The sequence below is a fragment of the Capra hircus genome, chromosome 5 (genome assembly GCF_001704415.2).
Source record: "Capra hircus breed San Clemente chromosome 5, ASM170441v1, whole genome shotgun sequence".
NCBI lineage: Eukaryota > Metazoa > Chordata > Mammalia > Artiodactyla > Bovidae > Capra > Capra hircus.
In genome coordinates this window covers 89,568,535-89,586,454 of record NC_030812.1, presented here as the reverse complement: position 1 = coordinate 89,586,454, position 17,920 = coordinate 89,568,535, and the positions used below count along the sequence as shown (strand labels likewise).

At 42.6% G+C, this 17,920-nt stretch overlaps 1 pseudogene across 1 annotated transcript; it reads right to left on the bottom strand.

The window, feature by feature from the left end:
- Positions 11,245-13,605, bottom strand: LOC108636032 (annotated as a pseudogene). Its single transcript, XR_001918104.1, has one exon. The product of XR_001918104.1 is annotated as a cell cycle checkpoint protein RAD1 pseudogene (transcript).

Sequence of the window (17,920 nt, the reverse complement as noted above, 5' to 3'; positions counted from 1 at the left end):
ACTGAGTTTTCCAAATTTGCTGGCATATTGAGTGTAGCACTTTCACATCATCATCTTTCAAGATTTGAAATAGCTCAACTGGAATTCCATCACCTCTACTAGCTTTGTTCATAGTGATGCTTCCTAAGGCCCACTTGATTTCAGAATCCAGGATGTCTGGCTCTAGGTGAGTGATCACACCACCATGATTATCTGGGTTGTAAAGATCTTTTTTGTACAGTTCTTCTGTGTATTCTTGCCACCTCTTCTTAATATCTTCTGCTTCTGTTAGGTCCATACCATTTTTGTCCTTTAGTGTGCCCATCTTTACATGAAATGTTCCCTTGGTATCTCTAATTTTCTTGAAGAGATCCCTAGTCTTTCCCATTCTATTGTTTTCCTCTATTTCTTGCACTGATTGCTCAGGAAGGCTTTCTTATTTCTCCTTGGTTTTCTTAGGAACTCTGCATTCAAAGGTATATCTTTCCTTTTTTCCTTTGCCTTTAGTTTCTCTTCTTTTCTCATCTATTTGTAAGGCCTCCTCAGACAATCATTTTTCCTTTTTCAATTTCTTTTTCTTGGGGATGGTCTTGATCACTACTTCCTATACAATATCATGAACCTCCATCCATAGTTCTTCAGGCACTCTGTCTATCAGATGTAATCCCTTGAATCTATTTGTCACTTCCACCATATAATCGTAAGGGATTTAAGTCATACCTGAATGGTCTAGTGGTTTTCCCTACTTTCTTCAATTTAAGTCTGAATTTGGCAATAAGGAATTCATGATCCAAGCCACAGTCAGCTCCTAGTCTTGTTTTTGTTGACTGTATAGAGCTTCTCCATCTTTGCTGCAAAGGATATAATCAATCTGATTTCAGTATTGACCATCTGGTAATGTCCATGTGTAGAGTCTTCTCTTGTGTTGTTGGAAGAGGGTGTTTGCTATGACCAGTGCGTTCTCTTGGCAAAACTCTGTTAGCCTTTGCCCTACTTCATTCTGTACTCCAAGGCCAAATTTGCCTGTTACTCCAGGTATCTCCTGACTTCCTACTTTTGCATTCCAGTCCCCTATAATGAAAAGGACATCTTTTGGGGTGTTACTTCTAGAAGGTCTTGTAGATCTTCATAGAACCACTCAACTTCAGCTTCTTCAGCATTACTGGTTAGGGCATGGACTTGGATCACTGTGATATTGAATGGTTTGCCTTGGAAACGAACAGAGATCATTCTGTTGTTTTTGAGACTGCACCCAAGAACTGAATTTTGAACTCTTTTGTTGACTATGAGGACTACTCCATTTCTTCTAAGGGATTCTTGCCCACAGTACTAGATATAATAGTCATCTGAGTTAAATTTACCCATTTCAGTTTGTTGATTCCTAAAATGTTGATATTCACTGTTGCCATCTCCTGTTTGACCTCTTCCAATTTAGCTGGATTCACAGACCTAACATATCAGGTTCCTATGCAATACTGTTCTTTACAGCATCAGACTTTACTTCCATCACCAGTCACATCCACAACTGGGTGTTATTTTTTGCTTTGGCTCCATCTCTTCATTCTTTCTGGAATTATTTTTCCACTGTTTTCCAGTAGCATATTGGGCACCTACAGACCAGGGGAGTTCATCTTTCAGTGTCCTATTTTTTGCCTTTTCATATTGTTCATGGAGTTGTACAGGAGACAGGGATCAAGACCATCTCCATAGAAAAGAAATGCAAAAAAGCAAAATGGCTGTCTGGGGAGGACTTACAAATAGCTGTGAAAAGAAGAGAGGCGAAAAGCAAAGGAGAAAAGGAAAGATATAAGCATCTGAATGCAGAGTTCCAAAGAAAAGCAAGAAATGATAAGAAAGCCTTCTTCAACAATCAATGCAAAGAAATAGAGGAAAACAACAGAATGGGAAAGACTAGAGATCTCTTCAAGAAAATGAGAGATACCAAGGGAACATTTCATGCAAAGATGAGCTTGATAAAGGACAGAAATGGTATGGACCTAACAGAACCAGAAGATATTAAGAAGAGGTGGCAAGAATACACAAAAGAACTGTACAAAAGAGATCTTCACAACCCAGATAATCATGATGATGTGATCACTAATCTAGAGCCAGACATCTTGGAATGTGAAGTCAAGTGGGCACTAGAAAGCATCACTACAAACAAAGCTAGTGGAGGTGATGGAATTATAGTTGAGCTATTTCAAATCCTGAAAGATGATGATGTGAAAGTGCTACACTCAATATGCCAGCAAATGTGGAAAACTCAGCAGTGGCCACAGGACTGGAAAAGGTCAGTTTTCATTCCAATCCCAAAGAAAGGCAATGCCAAAGAATGCTCAAACTACCGCACAACTGCACTCATCTCACACACTAGTAAAGTAATGCTCAAAATTCTCCAAGCCAGGCTTCAGCAATACGTGAACTGTGAACTCCTTGATGTTCAAGCTGGTTTTAGAAAAGGCAGAGGAACCAGAGATCAAATTGCCAACATCCGCTGGATCATGGACAAAGCAAGAGAGTTCCAGAAAAACATCTATTTCTGCTTTATTGACTATACCAAAGCCTTTGACTGTGTGGATCACAATAAACTGTGGAAAATCTGAAAGAGATGGGAATACCAGACCACCTGACCTGCCTCTTGAGAAATCTGTATGCAGGTCAGGAAGCAACAGTTAGAACTGGACATGGAACAACAGACTGGTTCCAAATAGGAAAAGGAGGACGTCAAGGCTGTATATTGTCACCCGGCTTATTTAACTTCTATGCAGAGTACATCATGAGAAATGCTGGACTGGAAGAAACACAAGCTGGAATCAAGATTGCCGGGAGAAATATCAATAACCTCAGATATGCAGATGACACCACCCTTATGGCAGAAAGTGAAGAGGAGCTGAAAGGCCTCTTGATGAAAGTGAAAGAGGAGAGCAAAAAAGTTGGCTTAAAACTCAACACTCAGAAAATGAAGATCATGGCATCCAGTCCCATCACTTCATGGGAAATAGATGGGGAAACAGTAGAAACAGTGTCAGACTTTATTTTTTTTGGCTCCAAAACCACTGCAGATGGTGACTTCAGTCATGAAATTAAAAGACGCTTACTCCTTGGAAGAAAAGTTATGACCAACCTAGACAGTATATTCAAAAGCAGAGACATTACTTTGCTGACTAAGGTCCATCTAGTCAAGGCTATGGTTTTTCCAGTGGTCATGTATGGATGTGAGAGTTGGACTGTGAAGAAGGCTGAGCACCAAAGAATTGATGCTTTTGAACTGTGGTGTTGGAGAAGACTCTTGAGAGTCCCTTGGACTGCAAGGAGATCCAACCAGTCCATTCTGAAGGAGATCAACCCTGGGATCTCTTTGGAAGGAATGATGCTAAAGCTGAAGCTCCAGTACTTTGGCCACCTCATGCGAAGAGCTGACTCACTGGAAAAGACTCTGATGCTGGGAGGGATTGAGGGCAGGAGGAGAAGGGGACGACCAAGGATGAGACGGCTGGATGGCATCAGGGACTCAATGGACATGAGTCTGAGTGAACCCCGGGAGATGGTGATGGACAGGGAGGCCTGGCGTGCTGCGATTCATGGGGTCGCAAAGAGTCGGACATGACTGAATGACTGAACTGAACTCATAGGGTTCTCAAGGCAAGAATACTGAAGTGTTTTGCCATTCCCTTCTCCAGTGGTCCATGTTTTGTCAGAAGTATCCACCATGACCAGGAGTGTGGGGAAACAGACTCCTGGAGGGCACAAACAAAACCTTGTGCACAACAGGACCCAGAGACCCCACAGAGACTCTGTCAGAACTGTGTCTAAGTATCTGCTGTGAAGGTGGGGTCATCAGTGGCCTGCTGCAGGGGCTCTAGGTGCAGCATACCTGGGTATGGCCTAAGCTCTCTCGCAGGAGGGCACTATTAACCTCACCATAGAGCCACCAGAACTTACACAGGACTGGGGAAACAGACTCTTGGAGGGCACAAGCAAAACCTTGCACACAGCAGGACCCAGGAGAAAGGAGCAGTGACCCCACAGAGACTGACCCAGACTTGCCCATAAGCGTCCAGGAGTCTCCAGCATGGGTCGGCGGTGGCCTGGTGCAGGGCCAGGGGCACTGAGTGTGGCAATGCATGCATGAGACCTTTTGAAGGAAGTGAAGTTGCTCACTCATGTGTGACTCTTTGCTATCCCATGGACTATATAGCCTACCAGGCTCCTCTGTCCATGGAATTTTCCAGGCACAAGGACTGCAGTGGGTTGCCATTTCCTTCTCCAGGGGATCTTCCCTACCCAGGGATCAAACCCAGGTCTCCTGCATTGCAGGTAGATGCTTTACCTTCTGTACCACCAAGGAAACCCATTATCTTCATTACCTCTACTGTAGTTTAGCCTCAGGCCAAACAACAAGGAAGGAACACAGCCCCGTCCTTGTTATACTGGACAGTAAATAAAACTGTTCTCTGCTCTAGAAGGGAGATACTATCTCTATCTTCCAAAGCTGTTCACTATCCAAATATCTCCACAAAGACAGCCTGGACTAAAGACAAACTGTGCAGAAACAAAAGTCTTATGGAGAAACATCCCCAACAGTAGCCTCCCTTCTTGGGTTCTGGAGTGTTGTGTTTTCCTTTTAAGTAAAAGACTTTATGGTGGACTTCCCTGGTGGTTCAGTGATTAAGAATCTTCCTGCCAATGCAGGGGACACGGGTTCAATCTCTGGTCCGGGAAGATTCCACAACCATGGGGCAAATAAGCCTGTGCACCACAATTACTGAGCCTGCATGCTCTGGAGCCCACCAACCACGACAAGAGAAGCCACCACAATGAGAAGTCCATGCACCACAACTAGAGAGTACCCCAGCTCGCCACAACTAGAGACAGTGGACAGCACCAAAGACCAGGCACAGCCATAATAATAATAATAATAATAATAATAATAATAATAAATATGAGTTTATTGTCTTTTGGATAAGAAAATGTTTTCTTTTCCTATCTCACCCACTGCTCTTCTTCTTCCCTGCACCTTCTCTTCTCTGAACATTGGCATGCTTCAGGCCTTAAGACTTCTCTTCCCTGTCTGCAGTGACCCCATCAGTGATCTAATCTCATCACTTAAATAGTATTTATATTGCCAACAACTCCCAAATTTGTAACTCCATCCCAGATCTTCCTCTGCACCCCAAACTTGTATAACTGAGTGCCCACTCGATATTTCCACTTGGATATCTAACCCAAACTCAAACTTTCAAACTTTAGATCTGCGTTCTACCTGTGGCTTCCTCTGCATAGCTGACTGGTAATTCTATCCCAGTTTCTCAGGCCAGATCTCTTGGAGCCATCGTTGACCTGCCCTGCCCCCCTCTCACTCATATCCCATATCTAATCTGTCAGGACATCTTGTTGGATTTTTCTTTAAAGCAAATCTCACTACTTCCACTGCTACCTCCCTGATCTGATGCAGCATCATCTCTCTGTTTGATTACTGAACCACCACCTTGCATGTCGGTCACTAAGTCGTGTCCAACTCTGCGACCCCATGGTCTGTAGACTGACAGGCTCCTCTACTCATGGGATTCTCCAGGCAACAATACTGGAGTGGGTTGCCATTTTCTTTCTGACTCAGGAATCAAACCCACATCTCTTGCATCTCCTGCATTGGCAGGTGAATTCTTTACCACTGCACCAACAGGAAAGCTTCTACCACCTTAGGCTCCCCAATCTTCTTCCAAAACACACAGGCACACAGAGTCTATTGTAAAAGTCCTATCACTCCACTCCTCTGCACAAAACCTCAATGAAACTCATGAGAGCAGCCCCACCACTGCTCTCTCTCTTGCCTTTCCTCTCTCCCTCCACACTGGCCTATCTGTTGCTTGAACAATCTTTGACGCAGGCAGACTATATTAATCTCCTCTTGCCACTACGACAAATTACCACAAACACAGTGGCTTAAAACAACACAAATTCATTCTCTGACAGTCTAGAAGTCAAAAGTTCGAAATCAGCTTCACTGGGCTAAAGCCAAGTGGTCAGCAGTCCTGGTTCCCTCCAGAGGCTTTCAGGGAAAAGCCCATTTTCTTGCCTTTTTCAGTTGGTAAGTGGCCACTTCCTCTGACTTTAAAATGCTTCACTCCAACCTCTATTCCCATCATCATATCACCTCTGACTCAGACCTCTCAGTGTGCTTCTTATAAGAAGGGTTGTGATGACAATGGGTCCATTTTAATAGTCTGGATAGGTTCCCCGTTTTATGATCCCTAATTTAATCACATCTGAAAAGTCCATTTTGCCATATAAGATAACATTCACAGATTCTGGGCATTATGACATGAACATATTGGCAGTGGGGGCGGGGGGCGGGGCAGTTACATAAGTCAGCCTACTATACTGACCGCAGGGCTTTTGCTCTGGCTACTGTCCCTGCATGGAACACTCTTCTTCTAGATAATTACTTGGCTGATTCCATTATCCCATTCATATTTCTTCTCAGGTGCCACCTTCTCAAAAAAACCAACAAAGAGTATCCTACTTAAAATACAACAGCGAATTCCCTGGAGGTCCAGTGATTAGAGGGGCTTCCCAGGTGCCACTAGTGGTAAAGAACCTGCCTGCCAATGCAGGAGACTAAGAGACATAGGTTCAATCCCTGGGTCAGGAAGACCCCCTGAAGAAGGAAATGGCAACCCACTCCAGTATTCTTGCCTAGAGAATCCCATGGACAGAGGGGTACAGTCCACAGGGCTGCAAAGAGTCAGACACGACTAAAGTGACTTATCGTGAATGCATCATTGGTTAGAAACTGACACTTTCACTGCCAGGGCCTGGGTTTGACCCCTTGTCAAAGAACTAAGATCCCATAAGCTGCACAGCGTGGTCAAAAAATAAAATAAGATAAATAAAATAAAATAAAACAGTCAACCACTCCTCACTCCTGCATTCCTGATTCCCTCCACCTTACCTCACCCACTCTACCTTTTTCTTGTAGGATCCACTACCTTCCACCTCTACTACATAATTTGCTTCTTTACTGTCTGTCTCCACGAGCTCAGTCACTGTGCCTGCTTTGTTCATGGGTATATCTCGAGCACATAAACAGCACCTGGAAGAGATCAGGAGTTCAATAAACATTTGTTGACTAGGTAAATATGTCACAGGCCTCAGAGACACAGAACACCAAAAGCAGGTCATGTTTTTCAGTATCAACTAATAAGAGCTCATGCTCCCAGCAGTTTCAGTTTCAGAAATTAAATCCTCACCACAGTTGGTCCAACTGTAGATGCCAGTTCCTGCATGACAAGGCTGCTCTGCTGGGCATACCCAACCCCATCTTGACCGCCATGACACTGCTGTTCCTGCTTCCTAAGCACAGGGGAGTCCGTCCAGTCCCCACTTCTCCACAACTCAGAACCAGCCCAAGATACTTAATGGAGACAAAGGATAACTAAGGGACTAAGAAAACAAAGAGTGGTTTAAATGCTACCAGAAGTTAACCACTCTTCTTCTGAAACTAAAAATACAAACTCATTTTCAGAACCTCTTGCCTAGTCTCCATGATTTCTCCAGGTAACAGATGTCAGTTCACCCCTTCCACCACGGGGGACGTTTAAGAACTCGGCCGATAACCCACAGTCCAAGCAAAACTGTTACCTGACTCAGAGAGAAGAATCTAAAATTTACCTCCAAGAATTTTTATTTCTCTGCCCTAGAATTGGCCTCTTCCAATTAAATTACAAAGGATATACCATCTCCAGGGCTTCCCAAGTGGTGCTAGTTGTAAAGAATCTACCTACCTACTTACACCTCAAGCAGGTAGACATTAAGAGACGCAGGTTCAATCCCTGGGTCAAGAAGAACCCCTGGAGAAGGGAACGGCACCCCACTCCAGCATTCTTGCCTGGAAAATTCTATGGGGCAGAGAAGCCTGGTGGGCTATAGTCCATGGGACCACAAAGAGTCAGATACAACCAAGCACACACACAACACACACACACATACCATTTTCAACCCACTGGGGATTATTCTTGGCCTAAGAGTTGTAACACAACAATCCACGACAACTCAATAATTGCATAGTTTCTAAAGTCTAAAGCTGTTCAATATATATTTTTAAATTTATGTTATTAAGTTTTGACTGTGCTGGGCCCTTGTTGCTATACCAGCTTTTCTCTAACTTCGGCGAGGGGGTGGGGGCCTACTCTAGTCGTGGTGTGCAGGCTTTTCATTGTGGTGGCTTCTCTTGTTTCAGAACACGGGCTCTAGGGTGCACATGCGTCAGCAGTTGCGGTTTCCAGCCTCCAGAGCACAGGCTCAATAGTTGTGGTGCATGGGCTGAGTTGCTCCGAGGCATATGGGTGGGATCTTCCCAGATCAGGGATGGAACCTGTGTCTCCTGCATTGACAGGTGGATCCTTTACCACTGAGTCACCAGGGAAGCGCTACAGCTGTTCAATTTTTTGATAACATCCTTTGTGGGGCTTCAACGGAACAATCCAGAATAGTAAGCTTCAACAACTTCAGTCAATTCATTTTTAAGGTACCCCTCCCCCAAGTTTGTGGTGTCTATTTGCATCCTTTTTCCTGTAATAATATCTTTCCTTTAATCTTTGGCAGGTGGCGCTAGTGGTAAAAGAACCTGCCTGCCAATGCAAGAGAAACAAGATACATGGGTCAGTCTCTGGCTCAGGAAGATCCCCTGGAGGAGGGTATAACAACACACTCCAGTATTCTTACCTGGAGAATCCCATGGACAGAGGGGCCTGGAGGGCTACAGTTCATAGGGTCACAAAGAGTCAGACACAACTGAAGCAACTTAGCACACAATCTTTAGCAAGTGCTTAGACAAAGCCATGAGTAATAATATATACTCAGTCCTCACAAGAAAAAACAATAATTTTCAGAGACTAGGGGGTCTATCAGAGAAGGCAATGGCACCCCACTCCAGTACTCTTGCCTGGAAAATCCCATGGACGGAGAAGCCTGGAAGGCTGCAGTCCATGGGGTCTCTGAGGGTTGGACACGACTGAGCGACTTCACTTTCACTTTTCACTTGCATGCATTGGAAAAGAAAATGGCAACCCACTCCAGTGTTCTTGCCTGGAGAATCCCAGGGACGGGGGAGCCTGGTGGGCTGCCGTCTCTGGGGTCGCACAGAGTTGGACACGACTGAAGCGACTTAGCAGCAGTAGCAGCAGCAGAGGGTCTATATGTAGAGGGAGGAAAAAATTCTCCAAAGAAAACATAAAGGATACTCTTGACTTTTATGACTACACAGAACTCTCAGCACCTCCCTCTGAAACATCTGCTTCCAGTTAACTGCACCACCTTCAGACCTTCCCCAACTCTGCTTCTGCTGCTGCTAAGTCGCTTCAGTCATGTCTGACTCTGTGCGACCCCATAGACGGCAGCCCACCAGGCTCCCCCATCCCTGGGATTCTCCAGGCAAGAATACTGGAGTGGGTTGCCATTTCCTTCTCCAATGCGTAAAAGTGAAAAGTCAAAGTGAAGTCGTTCAGTCGTGTCCAACTCTTAGCGACCTCATGGACTGCAGCCTACCAGGCTCCTGTGTCCATGGGATTTTCCAGGCAAGAGTACTGGAGTGGGGGCAGAAAAAAGAAAGGTTCTTGAAAGAAGCGTTTCATTTGCATATCTAAAAGCCTTAGTCAAGACATTTTCTTAAAACAAAAGAACCGTTTACCCTAAAAGCTGAATTCAAATTGCCCCTAGAAAGCTCTGAGCCTTTGAGTTTGACCGGGTTTTTTTAGCTCAAGAAAAAAAAAAAAGTTGAGGTTGAGGTCCAGCTACAGTGATCTGGTTTTATTAAGAGATGACTAGTACCCTTTCCAAGGTGTCAAAACAACATTTCAACATGCAACAAGAATTATGAAACAGCAAAATCTTTCTAAAAGATGTGAAAGTCATTTCCTGCAGAACTCTGAGCTGAGCCCCTATTTGATGAAATGGGTACCCACAGAAGAACTATCTCCAAAGGAATATGTGTCATGTGCAGAAGTGACAAATAGAGGAGGAGGGCCAGAAGGACTCTAAAACCTAAAGGGAATTCAAGATCACCTTCTAGGTCAGGCTTTGTTTAGTCACATTATCAAAACTTCTCAACCACCTCTCTCCACCTACACACACACACACTCACACACACACACACACACACACACTTCCTAACCTCACTCCTTGTAGCTTTTTTTCTCCTTACATACATCATTGTCTAACATCTTATGTGTTTTAGATATGCACATTTTTTTAAGGACTTAGTCACCAGAATGTGAGCACCACTGGAGCAGGGCCTTTTCAACTTTATTCACTACTTGTATCATCAGGGCCCAGAACATTATGTAGTACATGGAAGGTACTGAATAAATATTTGCTAATTAAATGGATGGATGGATGGAAAATTCTGACGTTCTAAAGAGCAAACTGTCAAATTCTAACTAAATTGACTATGCGAAGATAACAGCACATTTTGTAGCAAGTAGACACACAATATTTGCCCATTTAAAGGTTTTTCACAATTTCTCCTGATAACGCACAGCAAAGAACAGTAATGAAACATTTCAAAGTAACATCATCATAGAAGTCTGTTGATTTCTCCATGTTAGCCTCTAAGATCCCTAACAGCAAAAACTGGGTCTGCAGCCTTAGTGACCCAGTGCTTAGTAAGCACTAGTTCCTTCACATGCACCTAATGAATAAATGAAGTAAAGTAAGATGTCTAGTTCCCACTATGTGCGTGTGTGTGTGCTAAGTCGCTTCAGTCGTGTCCAACTCTTATGATCCTATAGACTAAACAGCCTACCAGGTTCTTCTCTCCACGGGATTCTCCAGGCAAGAATACTGTTGTGGGTTGCTATGCCCTCCTCCAGGGGATCCTACAACCTAGGGATCCAATCCTATGTGGCTGATCTTTCCTACAAATTTCCCTACAAAGCAACTGCTTCAGTTTCTTTCTAAAATAGTCTTTGAATAAAAGTCATTATTTGTTAGAATTTTAAGTTCTTTGAAGACAGAAAAAAAAAGGAAAAAACTGTCAGGGGGATATTTCTTATTTCCAGTGAATGCATACTTCGGGACAAGTGACCTATGTTTTCTCATAACTGCAAACTATATGCTCAGTTGCTCAGTCATGCCTGATTCTTTTTTTTTTTTTTTTTTTTTTTTTTATTTTATTTAATTTTTTAATTTTTTATTTTTTTTAAATTTTAAAATCTTTAATTCTTACATGCGTTCCCAAACATGAACCCCCCTCCCACCTCCCTCCCCACAACATCTCTCTGGGTCATCCCCATGCACCAGCCCCAAGCAAATTGAAAGGAAAGTTGTAATCCTTGAAATGTTTACTGATTAAGTATTTTCATAATTATGTTTTAGATGTGTTTTGTTCTTAACGCTTATTGAGACAAAAAAAAATCTGGACATTTGGCAGATTCGATCATTTCCTTCTTGAACACATACTGTAACTTTACAAACTCCAATGACTTTTGTACCAGCTGGGCATCCCGAGATTGCCTTGAGAGACTTAACTAGTTATCGGGCATTCACCCTGGGCTAGATACCCAGCACTGCACGAGTCATACAGGTACCTAGGAGCAGTGCCTATGTGCCCACCCACTGAGATATGCCTTGGTTTGGTTGAGAAACTTATTTCCAAAAAAAAAAAAAATTTGTTTCTGGTTGCAGTAGGTCTTCGTCGCGTGCAAGCTCTTCTCTAGTTGCAGAGCACGGGCTCTAGGGCACATGAGCTCAACAGCTGCAGCTGCCAAGCTCTAGAGTACGGGCTCAGCAGCTGTGGTACACGGGCATAGCTGTTCCACAGAGTGTGGGATCTTCCAGAATCAGGGATGGAACCTGTGTCTCCTGCATTGGCAGGTGGATTCTTTACCACTGAGCCACGTGGGAAGCCCTGGTTGAGGAATTCTTATAGGCAAATAGAACGTATCTCATAAGTACTTACTACAATGAATGGTTTTCAGAACAAGATGAAAATCTGTAATTCTGAAGACTGTTTTATATCATGTTCATAGATGCCTTCAAAATGTAAATAAATCATATAATTATTTAGACATGTTTGGTGACACCTAAACTTCAGAACACTTGCAAAGGCATCACCTGTAACAGCAGTCACTTCAATACAATTAAAATGCTATTTAAAAAAAATATCCTTTAAACAGTGGTTCTCAAACTTTAGCAAGAATCAGAATGTCGGGGGTGGCGGGGGAGAAGATGGGGGAAGCTGTTTAAACTACGATTGCTTGCCCCGCCCCCAGAGTTCCTGACAAGTTTCCAGGGGGTCTAGGCATGACACTCTGAGAACCACTGCTTTATGACAGAGTCTCCAGAATTCCAACTGGGAAGTGATGTCCATATGCTATTGCTTTTTCTCATAGTAAATAAATAAAACAACATTTCTGATATGGCTTCACCAAACTTCAAATTTTTATACTCTTGGAATGTCCTACTTAAGTAGAATAACACATAAAACTTATGCACCTTGACTTATAACAATTTCCGTGAGTTCAAAAGACAGAACCACAGACTAGTCCAGTACTGGATAATCTACGACAACATCACTGACAAAACCTTCAGCAACTATCGGGAAAGGGACTGTGCTGCTCCTCCTCCCTGCTTCTTCCCCTTCAAAAATCTTAACAGGAAGTCACGGAGGGATTGCACTCAGCATGAGAACATGACCTACTACGCATGTGTACATAAATAATGCGTGAACCACCATACTGAAGACTAAGAGTCAGGAACTTCTTCATCGGGACAGCAGTAATATTCCACAAAGCATATTTGTCCATCTTCATTTCTAATCATATACTGTTGACCTGGGTCTGATTGCAGTGAAATGATTCCATCAAATCAGAATCTTTGGGATAGTCAAGGTGGGAGCTTCCTGCATTCCCAAAAGTAGATAACCTGAAATAAGGTTTATCTGGAGACATGGTGATCTGCAGGACCTCACTCGTCATATCCAACTCGGAGAATGCTTCACGGAGCCCCTCTGACTGCAGAATAATTTTATTAATGACATTGGTGCTGCAGAAATCAAAATCCAGAGTCTCCTCAGGCTCCTGAGTATTGATTTTGCACACTGTCACCACACCTCCTTCTTCTAGAAACAGCATCAGAGGGTAACCATAACCTTGGTAACACATCCGAAGTGCAGTAAAAGTCCCTGGCACAGGACTTGATCCAAAAATAGACAAACAGTCTAAAAGGACAGTTAAATTAATTCGAAAAGTAACAGACTCTTCTCGAACTCTAAACTCTTGAAATATTCCAGCCTGAATAAAAGCATTTGCTTGTACACATTTTGCGTTTTCCACTGTAACCTTGATTCCATTTTTAGTAGCGAAACACGTGGCATGTTCTCGGAAATGAATAGCCTTCAAGATAGTGGAGAGGTTCCTGACGTTGTCAAGGCTGGCCACTAAGCAGTAATCATTCTCGTCTGGGATCCGCTGGGTTAGGAGGGGCATGGTCCACGGCGCATTCGGCCCCGAGGGATGCTCCTTTGCGCAGCGTCCGGATGCAGCTCCTAGAAAACTGCGGAGGAAGTGGAGCGGCTCCCGCCACTCTATTCAGATATGCCGGCCACCTCGGCCACCGTCACCACAGAGATAGAAGAGCTGCCTGATTCTTCATGACCCTTTTGACTGTAGCCCGCCAGGCTCCTCTGTCCATGGGATTTCCCAGGAAAGAATACTGGAATGGGTTGTCATTTCCTCCTCCAAGGGATCTTCCTGACCCAGGAACCAGCATCTCCTGCATCGCCTGCCTTAGCAGGAAGATTCTTTATCTGCAAAACCATCAGGGAGGCAAGCTATATAACAGTTTTTAAATTCTTATGAAAAACAAATAAACATTTTGAGAGATTTACCTTTAGACCTGATGTCTCTTTCCTGTCAGATGAGATAAGGTGAGACAAAGAAAGTGCTTTGTAAAAAACCAGCCCTGTAAACACAGTATATGATATTGTTGTCATTTTTTTATAGTGTTAAAGACCATAAAGAAAAGAAGTCTGCATCTTTTCTTTTTGGCCCTTTCCACTAGCTTCCATGCAGAATTTAACAGAATTTCAAATCATCTCTTTCCTCCCCTCTCAGAGGGAGTACTAGGACATTATACGAGAAGCCTTACAAGCATATAGGAAAAGACGCGCTCCCTGAAAGACTTCACTGATTGAACCTGTGCCAAAATTTCACTTGCTTCCTCCCTCCTTCAACCTCCAACTCCTTCCAAAATATGGGGGAGGGGGAAATCAGTGTTTCATTTTTTGATGCTGCCAAGGCTACAGCTAAATAGCTAAATGCAGATGAGAAAGGTATGGACATGTATTATCTCATGAACCAACTGACTATTCAAGCAGTAAACCAGAGGCCTTTTCCTACATGAGTTTGTAATGGTCCAACAGGTACAGTGCAAGCCACCGTACTCAAGAGGGTTTAAGAAGAATTCTAATGTATTAGAAAAATGACTTAACATTAAGAAGATCTACGGAAATCTATGAATTCTCCAAAGAATTGAAAGGAAAAAAAATGAGATCACAAAGTTAAATGCTCTGTACCTAGGGGAAAAAGACCATAATATAGCAGTTTTTCACCACCTAGTCAAGTTTTCATTAAATGCTGTTGATATTACTAAGGGAAAAAGCTGGATCAACAAACTGTCTAAAATACCACTCTGAACGAAACTCTAAAATGAAGGTTAGTTCGTCTTTATTCTTCCCCCAAAATCTCCTTCTTTGGGCTACCCAGGCAACAAGCCTGCTTCTGAGATGTTGCTTCCACTTACCCTCTCTCAAATATCTTTCTTCTGAGAATAAAATACCAGAAAACTATGAGTATACAGTTGTAACTTTAACTCTCTAGCTGATATGCACACTCTGGAAGGAATAAATAAGCAGTTTATGACCCCAACGTAACGTACCTACTACATAGAAATTTCAGTAATAACCACTATGGCTGAATGGCGCCATGTTGACAAAAAAAGACAGGAGAAGTTTCCCAGCGAAATAGGTTCCCAAAATGATTCTTAAGCAAAATGTAGGACTTACCTAGACCAAGAAACAAAGCTTAGGGGAAGCCTCTTGGAAAAACGAAGCCAGAATCAAAAGGCAGAGGCCAAGTCATGCAGAGCCTTTTTGGTTGTGCAGAATAGTTTAAAACCTCATCCTAGCAGAGCAGACCTCATAGGACCATTCTGAAGAGTTTATCACCAGGACAGACAATGAGCTAATTGCATAGTATCACCTTTTCTGCTTTACTGACTACGCCAAAGCTTTCAACTATGTGGATCAAATAAACTGTGGAAACTTCTTAAGGAGATGGGAATACCAGACCACCTTACCTGCCTTCTGAGAAATCTATACACAGGTCAAGAAGCAACAGTTAGAACTGGACATGGAACAGCAGACTGGTTCTAAATAGGAAAAGGAGTATGTCAAGGCTGTATATTGTCACCCTGCTTATTTAACTTCTATGCAGAGTACATCATGAGAAACGCTGGGCTGGATGAAGCACAAGCCAGAATCAAGATTGCCGGGAGAAATATCAATAACCTCAGATATGCAGATGACACCACCCTTCTGGCAGAAAGCAAAGAAGAACTGAAGAGCCTTTGTTGAAAGTGAAAGGTGAGTGAAAAAGTTGGCTTAAAACTCAACATTCAGAAAACATAGATCATGGCATCCGGTCCCATCATTTCATGGCAAACAGACGGGCAAACAATGCAAACAGTGAGAGACTTTATTTTGGGGGCTCCAAAACCACTGCAGATGGTGACTGCAGCCATGAAATCAAAAGACGCTTGATCCTTGGAAGAAAAGCTATGACCAACCTAGACAGCATATTATAAAGCAGAGACATTACTTTGCCAACAAAGGTCTGTCTAGTCAAAGCTATAGTTTTTCCAGTAGTCATGTATGGATGTGAGAATTGGACTATAAAGAAAGCTGAATGCTGAAGAATTGATGCTTTTGAACTGTGGTGCTGGATAAGACTCTTTGAGAGTCCCTTGAACTGCAAGAAGATCCAACCAGTCTAACCTAAAGGAAATCAGTCCTGAATATTCATTGGAAGAACTGATGCTGAAGCTGAAGCTCCAATACTTTGGCCACCTGATGTGACGAACTGACTCATTGGAAAAGACCCTGATGCTGGGAAAGACTGAAGGCAAGAGGAGAAGGGGATGACAAAGGATGAGGTGGTTGGATGGCATCACCAACTCAACAGACATGAGTCTGAGTAAGCTCTGGGAGTTGATGATGGACAGGAAAGCCTGGCATGCTGCAGTCCATGGGGTCACAAAGAATCAGATATGACTGAGAAATTGAACTGAGCTGAATTGAACCATTTCTGAAATTCCTATACATTTCAGCCAAACTGTATAAGCTATTTTAGAGTGAGATATTTCTCACTAGAAACTTGACAAATATGACCATCAGATAATTATGTCGTAAGCCATTGCTCTGCAGCTTATTACACTCAGGACCTGCTTGCTCTCTGTTTTATAGACACTTAATTGTTTTTAATCTTTGTTGTTTTGTGTGCCTGTTTATGCTCAGCAGACCAAAGTTACTCTCTGTTACTGCATTTATAAAAATCGATTTGGGGGTTAATCATCTGACACCAATTATCTTGTTTGTGTCATACAGATAACTCATTATGTACACACATTGTTTTTCACCCAAATAGATTTTAGCCACATAGAATTTATGGCTTTAAAAAAAAAATAGACTTCCATAAACAGGAAGCAGCTACACAGGTAAACAAAAATATCAAAGCTTCTTCCTTAACACAAGAGCCGGAAATTGATTACAATCTGGCTATATGATGGGAATCTAACCAGTCATGGTTTTCAGATCAAATGATATTTGCTCAACATTTATTTAAAAGAAGGCAAATCATCAACCACAACTGACCCAGCCTCTTAAGGTGTATTCTGGGATAGTTTTAATCACAGTTAGACCACAGCAGGACCCAGGCTCCAGTTTAAGAGTTTCTCACTATGTGAAAGTCTTGCTAATAGCACAACTCTGGAACCAACATTTTCCTCGTATTAATCGCTCCTACTTCATCACAAGACAGTTTTATTCTAAACTTTCAATATAAAAGCTACCTTAAGGAGAAGAGAAACTGCTCGGAAGCAAAGTCTAATGACATACCCTATTGCACCTGCAAGTTTTGGTTTTATTTTGATCACAAAACAAAGAAGTCATAGTTTCACTACTTGAAAGCACCTCAAAGATGAATTACCATTAGTCACAGAAACAATCCACTTCTGACATTCTCTTAAGAAACATTCATTAGGTAATAAACTTGTTCATTTGCACTCGTTACCCAAAGAACTATTCTCTTTTTTATCTTACGCTTCTGACACTGAGCTAAAACACCTCACTGCAAATACAGGTATATTGCAGTGTTTCACTGCAATTGAGAAATGAGTTCTAAGGAAAGGAAAGACAAAGACCTCACTATTTTCAGTGAAAACTACTGTTTGGTAAAGCCTTTTATTCCAAGCTCTTTTAAACAGAAAATGGTTTGTTTCAATTAACTCATAATTATATTAAGTGTCAGAGAGAAAGACTTCAACAAAATATCTACCAGTCCAAAATACATAGCATTTAAAAACTCTCCACCATCTAGAAAAATGGTACTGATGAACCTATTTGCAGGGCAGGAATAGAGACACGGATGTAAAGAATGGACATGGGGCGTAGAGGGGTAAGGGGAGGGTGGGACGAATTGGAAGAGTAGTGCTAACACATATATACTACCATGTGTAAATCAGATAGCTAGCGAAAAGCTGCTGGGCATCACAGGGTGCTCAGCTTAGTGCTCTGTGATGACCTAGACAGGTGAGATGGAGGGTAGGTGGGAGGAAAATCCAAAACGGAGGGAATATATGTATATATATAGCTGATTCACTTTATTGT